Genomic DNA, 12,853 nt, shown 5'->3' on the forward strand with positions numbered 1-12,853 from the left:
TAAATTCAACCTCCTATCTAAAAAGAAACCAGAGCCACACATCGCAAAGCTGGATGTTAACAAGACCGTGATTAATCAGAGTAACATTCCAATCTCTGACAATCTATAAACGGTACTGGCCAAAGGACTAAATTTCGCCGTCACCCCTAAATATATACCAGTAGAGGATATGATTTCTCAGATTGATGTAGCCCTCAGAGGCATAGGACACATCCATGCTGATGTAGCAAGAGCTGAAATAGCTACTATTCTTAAGAATGCTAAGAAACCCACTAGTAACATCAGCAAAAACGAACGCTCTGAACTCGCGAATTTAAAAAAGAGAGATGATATAGTCATCCTCTCGGCAGACAAGGGCAATGCCACGGTCATCATGGATAAAGATTCATACAACAACAAAATCCTGGACCTTCTTAATGATGGGAGTTACTCCAAAATTAAAAACGATCCCACTAAAAGCCTAACGACAAAAACCAACAGTATCATCACGAGTTCGACTTCCCTAATCGAACCTAGCAAACGTCCCTCTCTAAAACCATCGGCGGCAAGACCTCCCAGACTCTATGGTCTTCCTAAAATCCATAAAGAAGGCACCCCGCTACGACCCATCGTGTCGACGATAAACTCTCCGACGTACAAACTAGCCCGTTTTCTAGCAGATACTCTGCTCCCCTTCACAGGCAAGACCTCTTCGGCAGTACTCAACTCAACCCAATTAGTCTCTATGGTTAAGGACATGGTACTATCTCCTGATGACATTCTCGTCAGCTTTGATGTAGTATCTTTGTTTACCAAAGTCCCAGTACCGGACACCCTAACAATAATTGAGGACTTAGTCCAACAGGGATTGAATTCTGATGTACCTGCGCTGGTTAGGCATTGCCTCACCAACACCTATTTTACCTGGAATGGCACCTTCTACAAACAGAATGAGGGTACCCCTGTGGGCTCCCCCTTGTCACCAGTTATAGCCAACATTTTCATGGAAAAGTTTGAATCAGACGCCATCCAGACATCCACCCTGCGTCCTTCCCTGTGGAAGAGATATGTGGATGACACTTTCGTCATCTGGCCACATGGCCTCCCAGCATTGAACCACTTCTTGGACCACATCCATTCTAGACACCCATCTATCAGATTCACCATGGAAGTGGAGAAAGACGGTAAACTACCATTCTTGGATATTCTGTTTAAGAGGAGGCTTGACGGATCCTTGGGACATTCTGTCTACAGGAAAGCCACCCACACAGATTCCTACTTGAAACCGGATTCCCACCACCACCCATCTCAAAAGAATTCTCTCATCAAAACGCTATACCACAGAGCCCATGGCATTTCTGACCAACACCACCTGACTGATGAATTAAGACATGTACATCGGGCCCTCAGGATGAACGGATACTCTGACCGTACTATCCGCCAAGCTGTCTCTCCCACCACACAGAAACAACCACATGAAACTCCGACCAAAACTATCACGTTACCATACATAGCAGGCGTGACCAAAAAGATCTCCAAAATTCTAAACAAACATAAGATCCAAGTCCGATTCAGCACAGTGCATAAAATCCGTGATCTGATTCCATCTGTGAAGGATGTCGTTCCTGACTTACAGTATCCTGGAGTCTACAAATTGAGTTGCATTTGTGGTGATTGCTACATTGGAGAAACAAAACGTCATGTTGCTGATCGTGTCCGCGAGCACAAGTCAGATCTGAAACACGGCAGAACTGATTCTTCGGCCGTTGCCGATCATTGCTACAACTCGGCGGGCTCTCATGAAATTGTCTTTTCCGAGACCAAGGTTCTCTGCAAGCCTCCTGGCTACCATCAAAGGTTTGTACACGAAGCCATACAAATATACAAACACAGACATAATTTCAACCGTGATGATGGGTACAAACTCAGTAATCACTGGAAAGATGTTATTAACCACGCAAAAAAGACTTAATTACACTTTTTGGACCATCTTATCTGACAGGCACTATTTTAATTTACTTCACCGAGTGTTAACATCCCCAGTTATTTTTAACAGTACTCTCTTCATTTTTTCAGCCTGCATTGGTATAAACATGGGCATTTTCGTTCCTTTGTTCTATCATGTGTATCAGACCTCCCCTCCCCCTCCCTGTCCATTGTGTTGGCGTGCGCAGCAGCCGCGTCCAAGCCGTCGCCAAATTTTTTGTTGGCTCCCTCCCCCTCCCACCCCCCTCCCTCCCGATACGTTCCACTCATTGGCTACCACATTCTGATGAACTCCCCCCCCCCCCTCTCCTCCCCCCCTTCAACTTGCTTATAAGGGATTACATCTTGAATCATTGCTTCACTTGATGCAGCTAATCTGGCTGTGACGGTCCCACCTGATGACGGAGACTTGTGTTGCCTCCGAAACGTCGTGAATTTTATTTTTGTTTTGTTTTATTTTACTTTCATTACTTTTAATGTTTTACCTACGTGACTTTACCGAAAAAAAAAAAACCTGAGAATATAAAGATCCTCGCTACTGGCGTCTCTGAGGTCGTCCTCTCTGCACGAGAGCGAGCGACTGACCGTGCGGCGTGCTACAAGTTGATATTATTGTTGTTGTTATTCTTCTTGTCAACCCACCCCTGGACTCCAGCACCTCTAATTAGCACAGTTGGCTACGTACGGTGCGAAAGAAGTTCAACACGCTTACCTCCGTACACAGACAGAGGCCACTCGATGTCGTGCGGGTTATGGGAGTTCTCTGACCGTACTTCGACACGCTGCCAAGCGCGGGTCGTGAAGACGGGTCACGTGGACAGACGCCGGGAGCCAGTCACAGCGCAGGGACAGCCACGGATGTCGCTGCACTGCCCCCTGCTGCCCACGACGTCGTCTCAGCGTCGCGACCGCAGGGAGCGTCACGGAGACGAAGGCGAGGCGCGTCAAGGAGGGCTTCACGAACCTGCTCCACGCGGCGCCATCTGGCCACCTCGCAGCCCCTGGCGTGACCCTCGCCTTCAAAAGGCGTCGTCACAAGGCGGGTTCCATCGCGCGGTGTTCATCAAGATGGTCGTGATGCGTGCTCAGTGATTGCAATCGACTGCCATCGCTATGCTTACGGAGCGTCTCACCCCCTTCTCGTCCCTCCCCCTCCTCCCCCCTACTCCTCTTCCCCCCCTCCCCGTCCTCCCCCTTCTCCCTCCTCCTCCTTCATTTTTTATGATCTTCATAAGTTAACAAGCGATTTTTTTTCTGTTCAGGATATCGATATCCAACTAAAAGGTGATAATAGTATATGAGAAGAATCTTGGTTCACGAGACACTGACACGATGCTCAGAGCATTATTCCACATCAAGGTGCTTGTTGTTGTAGTCACCAGCGAGACGTCACGGAACTCAAATCGTCAACGTTGTAGCGGGTTCACTCTCCAGCACACAGCCGGTTGGTGCTGAAGTCGTCACTGATTGTCACGTGTTGTGCGTGGTGACGTCACCACGCACGTCCCCATGCATAGTGACTGTGGCGTGCGTCTCCATAGCAACCGGCCTCTGTATTAATCAGCTGTTTGTATTTAAGGTGATAAAAATATCTTACATCGTTCTTTTTGTATCATTCGATGGCAGCCCTGACGAGCGAAGACAAGGACAAATATCCCCCGTGTAGCCTTAGCAGACTCTTGGGGCAAGTGCTGTTAGCGAGTAGCAGCACTTGTGAGGGAGTGGGTGGCCAGCACAACGCCCGACCGCCTTGGTCTCCCCAGTGGCGATGTTTACTACACACCACACCAGGTACACATGAAGTATGGGAAATGACGGCAGGAAACTTCTTGACGGGTAACACACTTTTTATTAAATCTTGACTTGTCACGATACAACGTGTGGTCTCTCTTCTTCCGACTACGGTCTCGACACAACGTGTGGTCTCTATTCTTCTGACTACGCACTTCTCTTAACTCGTGTAGACGCTATGCCTCTGGCTACACACACTTCGCTTAGCTCGTGTAGACACTATGCCTCTGGCTACACACACTTCACTTAGCTCGTGTAGACCCTATGCCTCTGGCTACACACTCTTCACTTAGCTCGTGTAGACCCTATGCCTCTGGCTACACACTCTTCACTTAGCTCGTGTAGACCCTATGCCTCTGGCTACACACTCTTCACTTAGCTCGTGTAGACCCTATGTCTCTGGCTACACACTCTTCACTTAGCTCGTGTAGACCCTATGTCCCTGGCTACACACTCTGCATGCTCACACCGCATGCTCACACTGCACTACGCCTCGGGCTACACAGAGTCCCGGTCCCTATAGGACAGCGGGACTAGGTACCGCAGGCCCTATCTCTTCCTCTCCGTCTTCAGTCTTCGCTGGTTACATCTCTCCCCGTTCGCCTGTGTGCATCCCCTTATATAGTCCCGGCTCCCGGGAGACGGAGCGGATGCGGACTTCGACGTGAGCCTTGCTCCTTAGCTAACCAATCACGACGCGCTGTTCCTACGATCCCTTTTCCCCCAGCGCGTGTTTCCATCACACAACCAATCACGCCGCGCTGCCACCCGATCACTCCCTCTCAAGCGCGTCACCGGCACACAGCCAATCACTACGCGCTGGCACACGATCCCTATCCCAGCGCGTATCACCACTACATCATCCCCTCCCACATAGCTCGCAGCCGGCTCGGCTGCTAAACAACAACACAACACAACATTAACACAGCAAACCCCCCCCCCCCCCCCCCCAGTGTGCCCCGTAACGCAACAATAACACAACAACAACAACAACCTATGTACAATCGACAACTAACACAATAAAAATCAACAACAACACACACCACCTACATAAGAAGCTATGTACAGCCCGACGAACAACACGGTCAAAGCGAATTCCAGAAAACGAACGCGCCAAGTGTCTCTGCGACTAAACGCAGTGACGAGGCGCTCCGGCTGCCTCGACTCCTCACGTGGTAGGTCATAAAAAGTAGCGCGACCTAGCGCGAGTCCGTCTGGCCGGTCCGTCGTATGGGACGGGACGCTGACGACCGTCCGGTGGCTCCGACTGCTCTAGACGGCGCGGATCGGGCCTGGAAGGACCGGCCCCGCCGCGAAGATCCGGCCGCCGGTGGTCGGCAGCTGTCAGTTCCGTGACACCTGGGAGCGGATCAGGCGGAGACATGTGAGGATCAGGCAGAGACATTTCCCCCTCCAGGTCGTCGGACACGTCACATGCTCGGCCCTCATAACACAAGGGGAGGCCATATGGAGGCGAGAACGGTTTCAGTCGGGAGGGGTGGACGTACCAACGGCGCTTTCCCCACTTTATCTGAACGCACTGGGGGCGTGCAACCCGCACGACCTCCACGGGTCCCCGCCATGGCTTCAACAATTTAGGCGACGGAAATCAACGCAAAATCGCAGGGACCCGTCCTGCTTTTTAACCAGCACAATAGGTGCTCCCCAAGGACTGGAAGAAGGCGAAATAATGTCAGCTTCTAGCATATCGTTGACGGCCGACTGAACATGTTCCTTCTCAGCAGGACTCAGTCGGAAGGGGTTTTGCCTGACCAGTGCCGCATCGCCCGTTTCAATGTGGTGGCGCAACAGGTCCGTGCACCCAATGTCATACTTATGTTTACTGAATACATCAGAAAATTCTATCAGCAACTCGTGCAGCGCACCCAACTGCACCCCTGACAAATCGTCCGATTCGGCGCACAGCGAATCGACCCATTCAAGGTCCTCCTTTGGTTTGATGTTCTGCGTGGGGCTCGGATCAACCTGCACAACCAGCCGCTCTTCCGCAGGGACCCGTGCCGCGTGAGCTAGCACGGTGCCCTGCTGAATGACGGCCGGCCGCGACCCCGCGTTTAAAACCATCACAAACGGATCCTTGTCAGCCCTAACCAAAGTGTGCGCCACCGACAAATCGAGACCTCCGACAGCCCTATTAGAAGGACCCAACAGCATGCCTTGTTCCGAGGTCTCCCCTACCCACGGTTTCCGCAACCGGAGGGGAATTAACATCTGTGAACCCGGGGGTACGTGCACGGTCTGTGTCGCCAACGCTTGTATCGTAGCGCACGCCGTCCGAATTTCAGTAGGGTTCGTCAAAAATGAAATGCGGCGACCCGATGGTAGTTCAATGCAGCGCTGGTCAATGAGAATTTTAATGGGCATTTTTGCCAAAAAATCAGTGCCCAATAGACAAGGAACCGCCAAAGAGGACGAAACGAAAACGGGTCCCGACAATTTGATGTCTCCAATGCAAATGGACGCCCTAATCTGACTGATAATGCCCAACGATCCCCCATTAGCGGCGTAAAATGGCACATCCACAGGAAGCAGCGGACGACATTGGACTGGTAGGATGTTGTAAATTAGGTCCGATATAATAGTCGCCGACGCCCCCGTGTCCACTAACACCCTGACCTCGACCCCATCAATAGATCCCGTAACAACGGATGAACCCGCTGAGGCAGCCACTATTCTGTGCCCCAACTCCGACCATTCAATGTCTCCCCGGTCCCGGCCGAACCCCCCTCGCCGAACTGAATCCCCGAACCCTACTCGGCTCTCCTCCGCCATAACGCGACGGCCCCTGTGTGTCGAGCATGCGAGCCGAGCGTGTGAGGTGCCGCGACTTGCTGGGGTAAGTAGGGATGACTTGGGGCCGTGGTCGTCGTCCAGCCGAGGTCCCATGGCGCGTTGACGTGGGGCGCGGCAACCGGACGCCACGTGGCCCCGGAGGCCGCAGTTATAACACGTGATGAGGGTCGTCGGAGATCTCGGTTGCTCCAGCTTGCGGGCCGATCGCAGAGGCGAACGACCCCCCGACCTCCAGTCCCCTGGTCGTCCCGCGGTGAACGCCTCCTCTCGTGGGCTGACGACTTTGGGTTCGGTGACTACCGGGCCCGGAGCTGGGGCCACGGCAGCGTTGCAGACGACCCCCTGTTTACGTTGAAGAACCTCGTGCGCTTGTATACTTGTAGCGACCCGCAGGGAAGAAATATCGATCTCGTCGGCCGTGTTGATAGAGACCCCCAGGTCCTGCGCCAACTTGAGCAGTTGCTCCAAAACCATCGCATCTTGGCCCTCCTCGTCCATACGAGGGAACGCGGCGTCGGCGAGAGCCAGCAACGCCGTGCGATAGGCGAGCGTGGTCTCCATGTCCGCCTTCCGCCTTGCATAAAAATGATGGCGACACGCCGAGGGAGGTCCGTAGACCTTGGCCATGAGACCCAGCGCAGCCTTAAGCGTGGAGCGGTCCGACTTCCGTGCGGACGTGAAGGCCGCGAGCGCGTTGTCGTCCAACATGGCAGGCAGTGCCCGCAGCGCTGTAGCGTCGGACCAGGCGGACATCTCCTGATGCGCCAAAAACCTGCGCTGAAATTGGCCCCAATCCCCGCCTTCCGCCTTGAAGGTTGACAATGTAGGCAGGCGCTGTTGAAAGATGAAGTCGTCTTCTGCCTCGTGGTTCCTTCCCGCCGCCCCGTCAGTGTGTAAAATGGCGGCCCCAGTGGCGGGTGTCTGATGGCGGTCCGCAGCGCGCGTTGATGACGTAAGCGGGCGCGCTTGGAGAACCTCCGCCACGTGGTGGTCACCGTTCCCGCCAAAAGTCGGCGCAGATGAAATGGCGGGAATCGCCAAGTCATTTTGGCGGGAATCTGCGGGGCGACCCTGTAGAATGTCCGCCGCCGTCCCCGCTCCTCCCGATGAGCTGATTTCCGCCAGGATGGACGCGGCGGCGAGCAGCAGCTCCGCCAGACGGGAGTGTGCCTCACGGAGCACGGCATCGGTCCCCAGTCGCTCGCCCAGCGCCGTCGGCGGATCTTGCAGCGTAGGCAATTCTTCGTCCTCACCCCCCAATGCCAGCTGGCCCGAGTCGTCAAGGTTATCCCCGCGGTCAATCCCGTGGGTCCGATGAGTCCTCCTTGTATCCATGCTTGGAAGACTGTTTCACTTCTGACGCCAGTTGAAGTATGGGAAATGACGGCAGGAAACTTCTTGACGGGTAACACACTTCTTATTAAATCTTGACTTGTCACGATACAACGTGTGGTCTCTCTTCTTCCGACTACGGTCTCGACACAACGTGTGGTCTCTATTCTTTTGACTACGCACTTCTCTTAACTCGTGTAGACGCTATGCCTCTGGCTACACACACACTTCGCTTAGCTCGTGTAGACACTATGCCTCTGGCTACACACACTTCACTTAGCTCGTGTAGACCCTATGCCTCTGGCTACACACTCTTCACTTAGCTCGTGTAGACCCTATGCCTCTGGCTACACACTCTTCACTTAGCTCGTGTAGACCCTATGCCTCTGGCTACACACTCTTCACTTAGCTCGTGTAGACCCTATGTCTCTGGCTACACACTCTTCACTTAGCTCGTGTAGACCCTATGTCCCTGGCTACACACTCTGCATGCTCACACCGCATGCTCACACTGCACTACGCCTCGGGCTACACAGAGTCCCGGTCCCTATAGGACAGCGGGACTAGGTACCGCAGGCCCTATCTCTTCCTCTCCGTCTTCAGTCTTCGCTGGTTACATCTCTCCCCGTTCGCCTGTGTGCATCCCCTTATATAGTCCCGGCTCCCGGGAGACGGAGCGGATGCGGACTTCGACGTGAGCCTTGCTCCTTAGTTAACCAATCACGACGCGCTGTTCCTACGATCCCTTTTCCCCCAGCGCGTGTTTCCATCACACAACCAATCACGCCGCGCTGCCACCCGATCACTCCCTCTCAAGCGCGTCACCGGCACACAGCCAATCACTACGCGCTGGCACACGATCCCTATCCCAGCGCGTATCACCACTACACACATTTGAGGCCGAGTCGACCTCGGAGAGGCCCAGGTCCGGTTGTTCAGATCATTCTTCACCAGTGTTGGCAGCCGTGAGCGGGAATCCAACTCGGTTGGCCCTGGTTCGTAGCGCAGTGCGCCGCTAACCGCTGCGCCACCGCTCCCCACGCCCGGTGGCAGCGCAGCCGCGAGCGGCAGAGACGCGGACACCGTGGGGCTCCCATCACGAGGAGACCCACGTGGAGACGTCTCAACGTGAACTCGCGCCGCTGACGTCACTCCTTCACACCGTTGCCGTGGTCCAGGATGCCTCTAACACGACGCGTTGCGTTGAGCGAGCGAGCGGCCTGGCTGAGCGGCAGTGATGGAGCGCACGGAGGGATCCGCTGAGCGAGCAGCTGACTGTCATCTACCACGTGACGAGCACGAGGCCTGGCCCAGCCCACGCCAATCAGAGACCAGCACATTAAGTGGGGTGCGAGGAGGGGGGGAGGCGCCCTGGGTTAGGGGGAGGGGTAGGGGGAGGCGTAGGGGGAGCGGGAGAGGTGGGGAGGGGGTAGGGGGTGGGGTGGTAGGGGGAGGGGGTGCGGGGTGCTCGGGAAGGAGGCGTGAGGTGGGGGGATTGTCTGGGTGTGGGGGGGCTTGGAGGTTGTCACGTGAGAGGAGGGACCCCTAGGGGGTGGGGGAGATGGGGATTCATATTCTTAGGTTTTTTCGGTAAAGTCACGTAGGTAAAACATCAAAATTAATGAAAATAAAATAAAATAAAACAAAAATCATGACGTTTCGGAGGCAACACAAGTCTCCGTCATCAGGTGGGAACGTCACAGCCGAATTAGCTGCATCAAATTTAAATAAAATAACAAAAAAAGACATTTTAGTTTTCATAATTTTAATGAAGCTAATCATGTATGAATAATAAATTAATAATGGAATGAATAATTTCAATGAACGTAATAATTTAGATAAATAATATTAGAAAATAATATTTATGAGATATGTAATCATTTAAATTAAATAAATTATGCATGAATAATACATGAATAATACAATAAACAACAAGCAATTTAAAAGAATAATAAAACACTGGTCCCCCCCTCCGCCTTGTTAAATGGTGACTGCTCGGGGCAGGCGAGTGTGAGTAGCTGCGTCTTGTACAGAGCACGGAGTTGAGAGACACTGGGTGCGTTGTGGACGTCCTGTGGGCAGGGCGTGCTCGAGACGGCTCCTCCCCCCAGCGTCGAGTGGACAATCCCGGTGCGGTTTGGATGAATAAATACATCTTAATATCTCATCATACCGTGCTAATCGTGAATATTTAAAACAAAAACGCTTCTCCTATCCGAATCAGCCACTGCAGTCATCTCGACCAAGACGCAGAACCAACTCGCCTCGCGACAAACGCTCAACCCGAAGGCAGCCATTTTGTACGTTTTAACCATTAACACTTTAAAAAAACACGTTAAATTGAACAATCTACACAAACAACTGCCTCTATTTATATTTCCGTACCATTCAGAACGTTGTAACCGCATTCCGATAGCTATATGCGCATTAATTTACCTCAGAATTTCCATAACAAAGTTATCAAAGCGCGTTAATTGCAAATAAATAAGTAAATGCAACAAAATGGAGTCTGCGACGCCATTTTGTATTTACACTTTTGGCGCCAAAAAATGAAGCGGCGAATGAGGCAACGTTGAAGACTTTAAATCATTGGCGGAGTTTGACTTTCATATTTGTCCCTCACATTAGGAATCGCGGGAGTATTTAATTTATTTTTATTTGTGAATCATGAAAATAAATTAATAAAGGTGTCCAGTTTTTTTAGGGGGGGGCGTTGTCCCCCCGTGCCCCCTCCTCTCCCCCCTCCCCACCCAAACTGGGCCCACGCTGAAAGTGAACTTCTCGCACCGTCCCCGCTGGCCAAGAGACACCGCATCGACCCAAACGGCCACAGACCAGCACCACTAACACCACCAACACCACTATCACCACCACCCCGCTCCATGCCCACCAACTGAGTACTGTACACTATATATATAATTCTGTGTCTCTGTATAAAGCCCTCTGTGTCCTGTCTGTACATGACCACTGTACACGGCCACCACCAGCAGCAGCAGCAGTGTTGGCAATGACCTGAAGCGGCCCTGGGCCTCCCCTAGGTCGACTCAGCACTAAATGCATCCTGCCTGGTGCGCTGTGCGGTGAACATCGCTGCTTGGCAGAGGCGAAGCCAGGCGGCTGTGGTGCTGACAGCCACCAACTCGTGAGTCGTCACGGCCTCCCTAGGCACTGCTGCCACTCGCTAGCGGGACTTGTCCACACCATCTACTGAGGCTATACGGGGGAATATTTGTGTGTAATCTGTTTGCATATAAGTCTCTCTGTGTATGTACAGCCTCTGAGTGTAGCCCTGTATATGATTCTGTGTGTCTCCAGTCTGTGTCGGTGTGTGTAGTACAGTGCATGCCTCTTGTGTCGTCTGTGTGTCTTTGTGTGTAGTACTGTACGTAATTCTGCGTGTCTCTAGTCTGTGAATCTCTGTGTAGGATGTGTATCTGTGTCTCTAGTTTGTGTGTATATCGGTGTAGTGTGTGTGTCTCTCTAGTCTGTGTATAGTAATGTCGATGTTTCTCTGCGTTTCGAGTATGTGTTTGTCTCTGTGTGCAGGGAGTAGACTGTGTATCGAGTGATTACAGGGGAGAGAGTCACCTGTGTGTGTGTGGGAGTTCCCAGCAGCGTCAGTGGTGACGTCACCAACCCCCCCCCCCCACAGTGCTGGGTCACAGCAGCGAGGTGACGTCACCAACCCCCCCCCCCACAGTGCTGGGTCACAGCAGCGAGGTGACGTCACCAACCCCCCCCCCCCCCACAGTGCTGGGTCACAGCAGCGAGGCTGCAGGGTGCCCCTCAGGGCCTCTGTTTGTTTTTGTTGTCGCCATCGCGGTGACGTGGTGACGTCACAGCGAGGGACTCCCCCAGTGGCGGGAATCCAGAACGTCAGAATCTGTGTTTGTGGTGCAGGAGGAATCCGATGAGCTGTGAAGCTCTTTGTGTTCACAGATGGTGCAGTGGTGAGGGGTGAGCGCGTGGGGGGTAGGGGGAGAGGTGACGTGGTGACGTCAGCGCGTTGAGGGAGCGTGCGTGGTGACGTCACCGCGTTGGGGGAGCGTGCATGGTGACGTCACCGCGTTGGGGAAGCGTGCCTGGTGACGTCAGCGCGCTGGGGGAGCGTGCGTAATGACGTCACCACGTCCATGACGCAGCAGCTGCAGACAACTTGAACAGTTCGGACATTGTTGGCGCCTTTTGTGTTTGGCGCCGTCTCTTTATTTGTTTATTCATTTGTAGATTTAATTTGCTTGGCAGTGGCTGTGTAGAGGATTTGCTCCTCGTGTTTAATTAATAAACGGCGTTGCGGGATGCAGTGAGCACGAATGACGCTGTACACAACTACATTGTTGTTGTTTGTATTTTTATTGTAGAATCGACGATACAAGCGTTACATTGCCACAGTCGTACGCGTACATTTATACTTTAAATGTAAAAACAATATTATTATTAAATCAATAATAATATTGTTTTTACTTAAAACTTTTCTTGACTGATGACGACCGCATGTGTTGCGATCAAAACGCCATGAATTTTTGGTTTTCATTTTAAATTAGTATTTAATGTTTATTATTCAATTTTTCATATTTTTCTTTCTTTTTATAATATAATATTATTGTTGTATCTCTACCACAACCCATGACACCACCAGAGTATAAACACATCCCAGTTCACCATTGCTACTCACTGCACCCCTACACCACAGCCACACTCCTCTGGCAGGGTGAATACATCCACGTTGGCTTCACACACACACAGAGCGGTACTTATTTTATCACCCCCTCCCCCGCCCATGAAGATTGTGAGGATTGTTTACGCTTAGCCCCCCGTTATGATGGAGAGCCACGCAGCCCCGAGCCACCGACAGCCACCAGCCAGTCACGGGCGTGGCGCTGCGCGTGGCGGTGACGAGGGTGGAGAGCGCCGTGCGTCGTGGTGGCGTCTGCCCTCTGTGCTGTTCACG

The sequence above is a fragment of the Lampetra planeri genome, chromosome 45 (assembly GCF_965212315.1).
Source record: "Lampetra planeri chromosome 45, kcLamPlan1.2.h2, whole genome shotgun sequence".
NCBI classification, from domain to species: domain Eukaryota; kingdom Metazoa; phylum Chordata; class Hyperoartia; order Petromyzontiformes; family Petromyzontidae; genus Lampetra; species Lampetra planeri.